The sequence below is a fragment of the Euprymna scolopes genome, chromosome 37 (assembly GCF_053919585.1).
Source record: "Euprymna scolopes isolate OS-2025 chromosome 37, ASM5391958v1, whole genome shotgun sequence".
NCBI classification, from domain to species: Eukaryota; Metazoa; Mollusca; class Cephalopoda; order Sepiida; family Sepiolidae; genus Euprymna; species Euprymna scolopes.
The window spans coordinates 75,481,005-75,495,050 of NC_136518.1; the positions used below are offsets into that span (position 1 = coordinate 75,481,005).

Consider the following 14,046-nt stretch of genomic DNA (forward strand, 5'->3'; position numbering starts at 1 on the left):
ACATGTACACGAACACATCTGTTGTACATGTATTTATCTATATATTTGTAAAAATGAGAATGTGTGTGAGGACACTTCTCAACCTATATACTCAACAAATTTTTATTTACACACTTGAAATTTAGTATATAGAATATTCAAACATGTGGAAAACTTTTTAATTTGTTTTCATCTGGAAAAAAGGGCTGCTAAGGGGTGAAAATTGAAAAATTTGTACATGTGAGTTATCGGATTTTTACCTATTTGCTAATTGTTTCATGAATGCACATGTGTTCACATTACAGATTACTTATGTTAAGAATAAGTAGTTTGAAAACAACTTTTAGAGATCGTGTCATGCTGGTCTAATGGCTATCGTACTTGACTCACTGTCTTTAGGTTTTGATTTCAGTCTCAGCTCGAGTATTTTTCTTTTTTTTTACTTATAAGAAGTGAATTGTTTAGAAAAAAAAGCATAATACTCGCATGCACATGTCTCAGTATGAATTAAAATATAATATTTATGTATATTTTACGACCGGGCAACACCGGGCAGCCTGCTAGTATAGTTATAAAACTCTGTAGATCTTGTTACCTTGTTTATTTTTATGGACAATGTGACAAAAGATGAATGAAGTAAAAGATGATTGATAGAAGAAGTGGAAGGAGTACAATAGAATAACTATCCCCCCCTCTCTCTTTCCTCTTTGTGTAGATGAAAGAAAATTGTATGCTCGTATTAATTGGTTTCTTTGGAGTCTGAGTTGAACAGTAGTCCAAAAAATCTAAATAATACAAATAACCAATCCTCATCTCAAAAATGCAGAAACAAAAGGAAATTGTATGTTGTGCATCTTATACCTGCACAAGAGTTATAAATGGGTAAAGTAAATTCAGAGAACTTCTGCCATTACTAACCAGCAGAGTGCCACCACTGTCGATCAAGGGAAGAGTCTATCAGGCATGTATACACAGTATGATCATGTATGGAAATGAAATCTGGCTAGTGAGGGTTGAGGATATGTGTTGCATGGAGAGAATTGGTATTAGAATGGTCTGATGGATGTGTAACGTGGATCTTAAAGACATGCTTAGATCTGATGACCTCAGAGGAAGATTAGATCTGGACAGTATAGGGATATGTGTCCAGAAGATTAGACTTTGATGGCCACATTTAAAGAATGGATGAGAGTTCTTGGGTTAATAAATATAGAATAGTTGAGAGGGGAAGGCCAAGGAAAACACAAGAGGAAGAAATAAGAATAGACTTGAGAGAAAGAGGTATAAATAAAGACCTGGCCAGAGATGGGTTAGTTTGGAGGTGAATTTTTGAAAGCTATCCAACACATGCCAGCATGTAAAACAAACCTTAATCTGAATATGATGATGACTATAAGAAAGAACCTAGGCTAATTGTACTATTAAGAAATCTGGGGTCACTTACTGTCACTGGTTTCAGATAAAATCCACCCATTTTATAGTTACGATTGGTATGAGAACTTCTAGTGAGTACGAAATAATGATTATTAGTTGAAGTTTGTCAGTTAAAATTAAAGCGTATTTGAAATTCGTTTATACTTAAGTTATAAAGGAAGAGTCGTTTTAGTTTTAAAGATTTCAACGAAGAACAATATTTGTTTTCAAATTGATAACAATATGATCCCATGTTTTTCCATGAAAATGTCCATCGAATGATGCAGCCTCCTTTTCTGCTCCTACTACTTCGTTATTGCACTCCTCCCACTCTCTTTTGTTGCTTTTAATGCAGTCTTGTCTCTTACAATATTAAATAAGACATTTCTAATGGACTACCAAAAAGGCAAAAAAAAAAAAAAAAAAAAGTTGTTTTTGCTTTCTTTTCTCTAAGCTTACATGTGATCTATTTTACTGAGAATTTTTTCACTTAGCATCTTTTATATTAAAACTGACCGTAGACATTCAATCCCAAGACCATCGAGCAACTGTCGATTCTTTATTATCGTCTCTCGTTCGCCAAAGAATAGAACAGCTAAAAATGGCCAGAGTAAAAAGGCAAAATAAACATAAGAAAAACTAGTCAAAGGTAATAAATGTAATGATGTTCTCATCTGTGCATCTTAATATAGCTGCGAGGAATTTGTGATGGCAGTAACAGGAATGGTTCTACTACTACTACTACTACTACTACTACTACTACCAAATGAATAAGAATAGAAACTTCATGACTGAAAAGTCTGCTTAAACATAGGAACTACAAATTAATGTCAAAATGTTTGAATCTCGGGAATAAGTGAAAAACAAGTTTGTTAATAGTGTATATCCCTATCTATGTGAACTTTGGTATGCGTATGTTTATATATTTCTGTGTACAGGATTTACTCCTAAACTAATTAACTAATCATTATGAATTTCGGAACACAGCTTATTGTTGTGAAAATTGAGTGTTCTTAAAATCTTTTCTTTTTTTTTTTGTACTAAATAACATAAAAAGTTTTTTGTGCTAAATAACATAAAAAGTTTTTTGTGCTAAATAACATAAAAAGTTTTTTGTACTAAATAACATAAAAAGTTTTTTGTACTAAATAACATAAAAAGTTTTTTGTGCTAAATATTGTTCTTCTCCCCTCCTCCTCAATTCACTCTTCTTTCCTCCCTTCCGCCTATTTAATTCTTTTTTCCGCTTCCCCATTCCTCTTCCTCCATTTCATTCCTTTTCCCTTTCTCCATCAATTTATTCCTCTTCTTCCTCCTCCATCAATTCATTCCTCTTCCTTCCTCCTACTCTATTTCATTCCTCTTTCTCCTTCATCATTTCATTCCTCTTTCTCTTTCATCATTCCATTTCTTTTCCCCTCCTCCTTGTCTCATTTCATTCCTCTTCCCTCCTTCTTCTCTCATTTCATTCCTCTTTCTCTCCTCCTTCATCATTTCATTCCTCTTCCCCTCCTCCTTCATCATTTCATTCCTCTTCTCCTCCTCCTCCTTCATCATTTCATTCCTCTTCCCCTCCTCCTTCATCATTTCATTCCTCTTTCCCTCTTCGTTTATCATTTCATTCCTCTTCCTCATCCCTTATTTTATTCTCTTTATTCTCTTTCTCACTTTCCCTTATTCCATTCCTCTTCTTTTATTCTTTCCTTTTTACTTTTCATTTTAATATTCTTCCCTGTCACATTCTCACTTTTTATTTTTATTTCATTCAAAATTATTTTATATATATAAAAAAAAACGTTAAATAAAAATCTTATTTTCATGTGCAAAAATTTCAAAGTTCATCCAATGGCTTTTGATCTTGACATTATCTTCCAACGAATCAAAGAATAGCTGAGGAAATAGAAAGCAACAGTTGGCACCGAGAATCTTTTCTCTTTGGTCCTGCCTGTCAAAACAGGGTGGGCCCAAATTTCTCAAATTCTAACTCCTGGTGAACATTCTAAAGGCCCAATTACCTAACTTACCAAAACCCTCATCCTTTATTTTGCTGTCAATTTTTTTATGTACTCAGAACCTTCTCGCAGCTGCACATGAATTTGTAAAAAATATGGCGTATGTTTTAAAAGAATAATTGCTTTACTCTTTAGATGTAATCTATTTTGCAGGAATAAACTTTTCTTTTTTTTTTAACGGTACAAAGGACAAGTAATTAGTTTTAGCGGACAAAAATCTGGAGGAGCATTTATTGATATTTTTAGTCTATTGTACACATCTTAGGCTTTCTTTATTTTATTATGTACTAGCAGGCCGCCCGGCGTTGCCTGGTCATAAAATATGAATAAATATTATATTCTAATTAATGCAGAATTCTTATCGATTATAAACAGAAATACCGTAGGTATTAAACGTAACATTAAATTCCTTAAAAAAAAAAAAAAAAATGAAGTAAAAAAAAGTGCAGAAAGAAACTGAGACATTTGTATGCGAGTATTATGTTTTTCTAAACAGTTCACTTCTTGTAAGTAAAAACAATAATACTCAAGCTGAGTTGAGTCAAGTACGATAACCATTACACCAGCTTGACATGACTTTTAAATAGTTTTCAAACCAACTCATACTTAAAGTAAAGAATCTGTCATATTTCATGACTGCACATGCGCAGTCGGGAAACAGTTGAAAATAGATAAAAATCCAGTGGCCTTTCACATATCAATTTTTCAATTTTGACCCCTTAGCAGCCCTTTTTTCCAGATGAAAATGGATTACAAAGTTTTCCACATGTCTGAATACCCTATATACCAAATTATAAGTGAATAGATAAAAAATTTGTTGGTTATATAGGTTGAGAAGTGTCCTCACACACATACTCATTCTCACTTTTATAGATATACTAGATAAGATGATGTTGGGAATCCGAAGCGAAAAAATCTTTTGTGATTACCGGAATTATTAAAATATTTGTGCTGATTTTCCGATGCCCAAACCAATTCTTTTATTTTATCTTGCATCTTGTTTTAAGCAATTCATTTAGTTTGTCGTCTACCATGCCCTTTGAATTCGCTCTTGTTACCCATGTGGTTCGCTCGTTGTCATTTTCCAACTATGTCTTGAACACATGTTTCTCCCATTCTCCAGTCACGAGTATATAATAATTATATAAAATCAATTGTAGATTCTCTACAGTGCAATGTAGACTACAATATATTGTAGGCTGTCACTGCGGGAACATGTGAAGCTTCCTCTTAATAATGAGTCGCCAACTAACTAGAGCAGGTAATTGATTTGATTGAAAAATGGGTGATTTCACTAACTTTGATGACAATAAAAATATGGGAGTGTGAAACATTTGTTGATCATCATTCAATCCCGGGCAACGTCGAGTCTACCTGTTACTTGATTCAAATAAATGTCATCCATTTGTTTTTTATAGTGATAAATGAAAAAAAAAAAAAAAAAAAGGAAACTTTTACATTTATTAATTTAAATGTACTAGCTGGCAAACATATATATATATATATATATATATATATATATATATATATAATATGACTATAAAATTACAAATGAATACCGCCAAACATTAATTTATTTTGAATTGTTTTAAAAAATTAGTTGTGCAAATTGCTTCTTCAAAAGGGTATTTTTGTCTTTTCATCTGTATTTCAATAGCAGTGAACTGTTTTGATAAAAATATAATAAAGTGATATATGAAAAAAAAAAATTCATTCCGATATACAATGTGGAAATGTTTGCATCGCTTCACAAAATTCACTAATTGAAACCAAAATTGAAAATAATAGAAATTTCATTCATAACTTTATTGTCAACACGAAAGTCTTAGTTATTCATATAGATAGGTGAGAATAAATATTTTGGTAATTTCAATAAAAATTTATTTTTTCTGTTAAATCTGGCTCTAAAGAAAGGAGAAAAAGGTAGACTGCACTTTGATATATGCTAAACATTATAGTTTTTATCTAAAATTAGCCTGGGTGCACAGCGTTGCCCGGGTGTTTTTGAGGTGTGTGTTGCGCAAAAAAAAAAAGTGGTAGTAGGCAGGCAGGCTCGAACTCATACCGCGAAGGTGGAAAGAATGTAAAAAAAAAAAAAAAAAAATGTGATGTCTTTGCTATTCTTTCCATCATCAAATCATAAGTGATGAATGTTTAAATTAAGGCTAGTCAATCGAAAAGAGGGGATGACTTTCGAAAATATTGTTGAAAAAAGTGGCCCCCTCTCTATAGAAAAGTGCCCAGTTGAGGGTGAAGGAATTAATGTTTTTAGCCAATTTTTCGATCTTTGTCGTCTGAAGGGTCGAGCTTCAAAATGGTACCAATCTCATGAAAATCCGTCGCCTCTGTCAAAAGTTTTAGGCAGACATACATACAAACATACATACATACATTTAAACAGACAGGTGAGATTTATATTATAGATGGTAATTTTCATACAAAATAATTTGATTAAAAGTAATATTTAATGTCAATAACAAATTTCGAAGTTAGACCGCTTGTGGACTGGGAAATTATTCTTACATTACTTGGAGGATTTTTTTTTAATTCTAGAAAAGAATATGTATTCTCTCTCTTTTAGTGGTTTGATTTCCTGTGTCCTTATTCACGCTGGCACATCGGTTCCTGTTAGATCACCAAAGTTAGGCATCATTGAGTTTGGGCAATACTAAAATGGGTGACCATTTGGGAATACCAAGTGCTGTATGTGCTCTTTGCTTATGTCAGCATTGGTTCCAGTCGTTCTGAACTTTTCTTTGCCACTGGAATCAGGCAGTACCGACTCCAGAGAGGTGTAATAGAGATTGCATATCCCTTGCTTCACAGTTACACAGATACTGTTACAGGGGTGTCCATTCTCTTTCGAGACAAAATGAAGGCCATTATTATTCCGATTGAATTTCCATATTTTTTTGTGGAGTTGGTGTGGAGTGAGAAAAAGGCTGGAGACAATCATTTGACAGAAAAAACTAATTGTCTTTTGTGCTCATCTTAACACTAAGTACAAAAATGTAGACAGGGTGTTAATGATTATATATAAAAAAAAAATATTATTGTTCTGATGTTTGTCAAAATCACAAATTACCTTCAGATATCTGTCAGTTGCCCAAACAATAATTAACAATTATAATCTCTTTTCTAATTGACAAGCTAATTAAATCTGTGGTCGAACAACAACAACTAATACTACTTATACTGTTACTACTACTATTAATAATAAAATAAAAGCAAATAGAAGATGAAAACAAAAAGGTGTAGTTTATTGTTTCATTAGTCACAGAATACAGAAACTAGCAAAGTTATGCTGCTGCCCGCTGATGTAATAGCGGTGGGCGGCGATATTTTCTACATTGGAATCTTAAAGAGTCTTTCAGAAACTGGCAGACATTTTGTTGGCATAGTTTTTGTCTTTACTGCCAGCTAGTTTATGATTTTAAATATTTAATTTAAACAAGAAAATTCCTTCCCACTTTTGTTTCATATCTATATTTGCACAGTATATGTGTCCATCTGAGGAGACAATTGAAAATGAAGCCCTATGCCAAAAGCAAATATCTTGTGCAAAATCTTATGAGGACTTCAATGTTGGTATTAATTTTGTATTAAGGACTTTTATGATGTTGTCGGATTTCATACATGTTGGGTATATGTAAATAGCGTACACAACACTTTCATGTTAAAAATTATAAAATACAGTAATAAAAAAAAAATAAAGCTGACTCATTTAATTTCTTTGTGTGGTGATATTGGTTGGCCTGCAAGATCGCCTGCTCTAAACCCCTGTGATTTTTTTTCTTGTGGGGATATTTGAAGTCAAAAGTATTCAACCACCGCCTTTGATCTCTTTAATTAAAACGAGCTATTCGTTCTGAAATTGCTGATATTCCACCTGAAATGATCCATCGAGTTATTGAAAACTTATCAACGTCTACAATCGTGTTTTATCAATGATGGGAAACATGTGGCCGATTTAATATTTAAGACTGTGTGAAATAAAATGACATTCTACGTACATTTAAAAAATATTTTCTTTATTTAATTGTTATTATTATTTATTTTTTTTTTTTACCAACAAATGTGTAAGATCATTTTAGGTTACCCTGTATATAAGCAGTTTGCTAATCGTATAATTAATAGAATTTATTTATAACCTTTTTTTTTTAATTCCTTTGTATTATGTGAGGAGGGTGGGTGAATTATTGGTGCAAAAAAAATAAATAAATAAATAAATGAAGGTAAGGAAGCAAATAAAAAAAGGTGAAAACACAAAACGAAAAAAAAATCATAAGCTGTATTTGCTGTTCCCCTCATCCCTACATCCAAATTTTACCATGCAGTCTCCTTTAAAAAGAATTTAGCTTCATAGCAAATAGCAGCATATTAGTACATTTTTGTTCTTGTTTCTTATAATTTGTCTTTCTTCTATCCTCTTTTGAAGTAATCAGTAGACAGAGCATATAAGCTGTCTGCGTAAATATACATGTGCACGCATAAGGGGAGAGCAAGGAGGAGATGAGAAAGAACAATCTTGCAATCTTCACACAAAATGTCGATACCTCTCGATGTAGTGCACAATTGGGAATATCTATTGATTAAAACCGTAAACTAATCTCTACCTCATTATGTAAGCAAGTTCGTCTTTTCTGAGATTAAGTTTTCAAAAGGAACAACAACAAAATGAACAAAGAAATAAAATAGATTAAATAAAAAAAAATCTTTAAAAAAAAAAATCCCGTTATCTGATCTACTCACCAGTATCTGTTTGTGTGTGTGTGTGTTTTTTTTAACATTTTTTTTTTCCTTCCAGCTCTTATCAGGAGTTTGAATATTGGAGATTGGGGTCTTTTGTTCTTGTTTCGCTCAACCCCTTCCATTCCAACTCTACCTTCCTGACGCGAGAAGCCATTAAATTCTGTTTGCATCTACAGCTGGTGCCATCCGAGAGCAACGATAGGGGTGTAACTCTGAATATCAGTAGATGTGCCTCCTGCTCCGGGGAGGATTCGATTAGTGTTTAGAGAGATAAAGCTCCTTCTAATATTCCTAATGCTCCCCTCCCTCTGTCGCGAACACATATTCGGCTTCCTTGTGCATTATCGTTACTTCTTTGTCAAAAGATCAGAATCTTAGAATCTATTTGGTTGGCTTCTTCTTACAAAATATATTTCTATCTTTTTTTTTATTTTTTACCTTAAATTATTATAATAACAAGGCAAAAAAAAAAATGCACCTTCTGGAATTTTGGGGTGTGCGAGAATTAATGAAAAGGAGGGAGGAAATAAAAAGAAGGAAGGAAAGATTACAGTCAATTACTCGAAACACTGAGGCCTTGACAGCCGTACAGATCATTTTTTTTTCTGTATCTTATTGGATAATCCTCAGAAAATACGAAGCAATTAAATTTCGCATGTTTTTCTTTTTCGTTCTCATTATTTCTTTGCGCATCTTCCCAGTTGTGGAAATTATTCACAGCGTTGAAAGAATCCTACCATCCCTATATCCAATCATTCCAACTGAGTTGCCATTTTATAATATTTTCGCTCCGATGCTGAAAAATTTCTGCAAATTTTTGACCATTTCCAGAATTACATTCAGGTTTTCAACCCTTGCTTGTACTTTTTGGAGGATGTATTCGTGCATCTCTCTAAGAGGTTCTATCTATTATTTGTCACTTTCAGATAGTATTCCTCCAGGCTGTCATGCTTAGGTTTGAAATAGCATTCTCTTTGTTTTAACATGCTCAAGTTTAAAATAGGATTTTCGTTGGTCTGCCATGCTAATGTCTGAAATAAGCATTGTGAAAGAAAATTCTTTCCAAATAGAAATTTTGTCATCTTTTTAAGCAGTCTGGTTCATTATTTGAAAATAGCACTGTTATGCTTAAATTTCAAATAACACATTCGTCAGTTTGCCATGCTTAAGTTTAAAATAGCATTTTCTTTGGTTCATAATACTTAATTATAAAATACTAGCAAGACCTGTGGAAATTCCACAGCAGACTCTTTCATATGTAATATATTGATATTAGCGTTCTGTGGATGTTCAGCATAAATAGAGACACCCTGATATTATTGTAGCTCTTTTGTTAAGACTACAAAATATTTATCTAAGCTAGCAGGGACGCCTGGCATAGCCCAGTGTTAAAATACGCTTAAATATGATATTTTAATTCATGCAAATTTTATATTTATTATTATAGAGTTAATTTTCTATCTATTCTTGTATATTATAAAATTGTGATTTCAAAAATAAAAAAAAATATATCCATATGACTTGGATGCATCAGCTTGAATCGAAACTGAAACTAAAACTTATTAAAAAAAAATGTGTATATATAACATAAGTTCCTTCAACTATAATCGAAACCGAAACCAAAACTTATGAAGAATTCTTGGTAAAATCATTTATTACAAGAAATGGATGGTCATAACAATTAAACGAAAGTCACTCGAAAGAAAAAAGATGTAAGCGTAACACAACACGCACGCTATCATATTAATATATAGATCGTTTTCATCACTAAATGTATTGATTGAAGGAACACATCTTAAGAATATCTGTTTTTGATTTTGTCTACATAAACGAAGCTACATTTCATCTCTTAAGATACCTAGTGTTTTATTCATTATATCTGTTAAGCAAAACAAAGTAACGCACCTCCTTCATTGGTCAGTGCATTACCAAATTGAATAGAGAGTGTGTGTTTGTGGTACAATGGATTCCAACATATTCCAAAATTGTCTTGGACTAGTTCAAACCTTAATAAAAAAAAAAAAAATAGCAAAGTGCAATAAGCCATGTAAAAAGACAGAAGATATTTAAATACTATAAGCAATCTAAATGTTTATTCATCGCCATTTTGAAACTCGATATGGTAGGCATCGTCACAACCTTCTCTGGACAGAAAAGTGATAATGTTATATTTGCTTGTACATGCAAAGACCATGACTTGGTGCTGAAGTGAAAAAAGTCCTCGAAAGATTAAAATTCCCGTTGATGATGCTGTATGCTGGAATCAGGTCTCGTCACATCCTTGGCCACTCAAATGAGAACAGATTTATCTCTTTGTAGGTAAGCATGGAGAGTCCTGTTACCATCCACGTTGCCAACCGTTGATGTACGATATTTTTTTTGTATGATAGATGAGGAATTGCTGCTTGGATGGTATACTCAAGATTGAATATTATTGCATTTTGATTACATTATTGGAAAAAAATATGAACACATAATTTCCCTTAACTATAGCTAGCACTTTGTATTCAGCAGGGTTTTGTTTTGGTATCAAATAGTCTCAAAAAGGGTTCATATGCCATATAACTAGCAAATAAGTACGGCATAATCATGTTGGCACACTGATTCTTCTTCTTAGATCACTCAAGTTAAGCGACGTTGAGCCCGGTCAGTACCAGATGGGTGACCAATTTGGGAATTTCAAGCACTGTATGTAGGAGGACGTCAACACCTCCCTGCAAGAGTTGAAAAACCTAACATTGTCTCCTCTAACGGAACGGGGGATATGCATGTGACTGGGAACCGCTTGTGAATTTTATACTCCCACGGAACTTCTTCCTTTGGAGGACGTCGATTAAACCCGCATAGGGTTAGTGCCGTTTCCATTTCCATAATTAACAAACCAAACCTAAAGGATGTAAAGTTCATTTGTTTCAGTATGAAATCTTTTGATTTAGAGTTCAAGTCCTGTGATTGCGTGAGAGCATGAATTCTGATTTAAAACCAAATAAAATTTGAATTGGCTTTTATGAAGCAAAAAAAAAAAAAAAAAAAAAGTAGCGTCTCAACATGAAACATCTGGTGTTGCATTTATAAAATGATCTTTTTTCGAAGCAAAAAATGTTGTCTTAATCTAAAAAAAAAAAAGCAAAAACAAAATGATAAGAATAGGAGAAAAAAAAACAGTAGCAATTCACAAAAACGTAATATTTGTTATTATTTATGCAGCAAACAAAACAAGGAGTCAGGTATTTAGATTAAGCTAACGTCTCTATTGGAGTCTTATATTCTTGTTTTCTCTTGTCTCTTTTCTTTTATCTGCTTGGATGATTTCCCTTGAGGTTTATAATGATAACACTGTCATTGTGTTTGTATCTCTGCTAATCTATTGTTCCCCTTTGAGGTTTGACTGTAGCAGGGGGGGGGGTAGTTGTAGACCCCCCCCCCCACACACACACATTACCTTCTCTCTCTCTCTCTCTCTCTGTACTAACCCCAGTTCGTTTTACTCGCTCTTCCTCTTTTCTTTTTATCGATTGTGGTTTTCAGCAGAGTTCAAACCAACCAAGTCTGCTCAAAAATATCAATCCAGCTCTCAAGGGGCTTTTTTTTTTTTCTTTTTTTTTCAATTATCTTCTAAAATTTTCTCTGGCTCTCTTTTTTTTTTTCTTTTTTCCTTCAAGACTGATAGGTATCTTTGAATCTACAGCAAAGGCAGTAGCTATTTTTTTTTTTTTTTAGTTCGCATTAAAATATTTCTTTACCCTTTTCCATGTTAGACTGTTTTATATATATATATATATATATATATATATATATATATATATATATATATATATATATATATACTAGCAGGTTTCCCAGCATGGCCTAGTCGTAAAATGCGCTTAAATATGATATTTTGATTAATGCAGATTTTGGCCCCAATAAAAAATGTCTCATGCGCCACCACCAAGAATCAAAACCAAAACGATTTACTTTTTTCTTTAACATTAATGCCTGAAGTATAAATACAAGTTTTCTGCAAGGTTAAAGATTAAAACATGAACAATAGCTATTACGTTACGCATGCATATTTGTAATGCCGTCATTCGACCTTCACCTGGCGAATTCCATTTCTTTAATTTTTGCACAGATTTTCCCTGGCTAAAACCCAAATATAAAGTTCCACATGGGTTCGAATACGCTATATATTAAGTTTCATTTCTATATACCAAAAACTGACAGAAGAGTTTGATAGGCAAAATTTTTTAAACAATTATACATAAATATATATAGAAAGAGGCTGGTATTTACTATAACCTTTTTATGCAAATATTACGCAAGTATAAATCATTTAGAATATCCGCATGAATATAATTACATGTAATAGCTAACTAAAGATGATCATCCCATCAGAATACCGAAGCAACTAATAGGGAATTAATTAAAATGAATGTTTAAAAGAATATGCAAATTAGCTATATCTTTTGCAGATGACTGCAATTCAATGACCCATATATAACAAAGTTGTATTTTCTTTTTAAATAAGGCCGATAGCCATTAGTCGCGTGCTCCCGTGTAATGAATGAATGCGTGATTGTAAGATTGACATGAAATTCTTAAAGATAAACTAAAATGACCGAAAAATGGGCTGAAATGACTTAAATAAATAAAAAGTAAATGACTTAGAATGACTTTAATGAACTTAAGGATGAATTGAATGACCTTAAGAATGACTTGAATGCTTAAAAAATAATTGGAATCCTTCAAAAACAACTTGAATGATCTGGAGAATGACTTGAATGGCTTTGAGACTGACTGGTTGTAAAGTGGGTGATCATTTTACATTAAATTCATACAGAAAAGTGATCCCCCATTTTATATCACAAAGTTACAAACATAAGTACAGCATGTAGTAAGAACAGATACTACACTTTGATCTTGGCCAAAACGCCAAGAAAAGGGTATTTATTTGCTCCCCCACCGAGCAAATTAGGCACAAGGCCGATTTTTAATGTGAGGAGTGAAGGGTAAATGAGGACCAACTCCCCCCACATATGGTCTTTGCTTGCAGTATCTGCCGGAACAGATACTACACTTTGATCTTGTTTATATAGTTTATTACCATAATGAAAAAAAATTTACAATTAAATAATGAGAAATTCAAAAAATAAAAGCAAAAAATTAACATTTGTAAACAAACTTAGGCACAAGGTCATACAAGAAGTGGGATGGGGAGTGTTGCAGGGTCTTTGTTACTAAAGTGAAAATGGAGTCTTTGGCGACTTTACTCTTGACTGGCAACATTTACCACAATACCTCATTCACTCTGTGGACTCTAAACTAACTAATGAGAACCCCAGCATTTTTGCAAAAAAGAATATATTTACAATTTCTGTGTGTGTGTGTGTGTGTGTAAAATTTTTTTTTTTTTTTTACACTTTGATCTTGGCCAAAAGGCCAAGAAAAACTTAAAAAGCTAAGAACAGCATCTATTAAGAACAGACCTTTGATATTTACCAAAAAGGCCAAGCACAAAAGTGTTACGGACTGACCGACAGACCGACTTATAGAGTCGCTTGCACGCGACTAATAAATAGAAAAAATTCTTAATATGAATATCAATACACACACACACACAAAAAAAACAAATTTATAGCAGTATGTGTGTGTATGTATATATATATATATATATATATATATATATAAAGATAGAGAGAGAATCAACCACTGTTTTTTTTTTTTCTCTACAAAACTCATCAGTTCAGTGTGGCTACTTGCAGTGAGCACATCAAATTAAAGATTCAAACCCTAGATATCAATACATCCTAAAATATAACTTACTTTTTGGATTGAGTAATATTTAAAAAAAAATAACTGTGTATGACTGAAAGAGCATTTTGACTTTAATGTTAATCAAGTAAAATGA

General features: G+C 32.6%; 1 protein-coding gene and 1 pseudogene across 6 annotated transcripts in view; one reads left to right on the plus strand and one right to left on the minus strand.

Moving 5' to 3' along the window:
* Window positions 1-14,046, plus strand: part of LOC145261228 (uncharacterized) — a 447,422-nt gene that overhangs the window by 386,206 nt on the left and 47,170 nt on the right. The window lies entirely within an intron of this gene.
* Window positions 12,946-13,083, minus strand: LOC145261410 (U2 spliceosomal RNA; annotated as a pseudogene).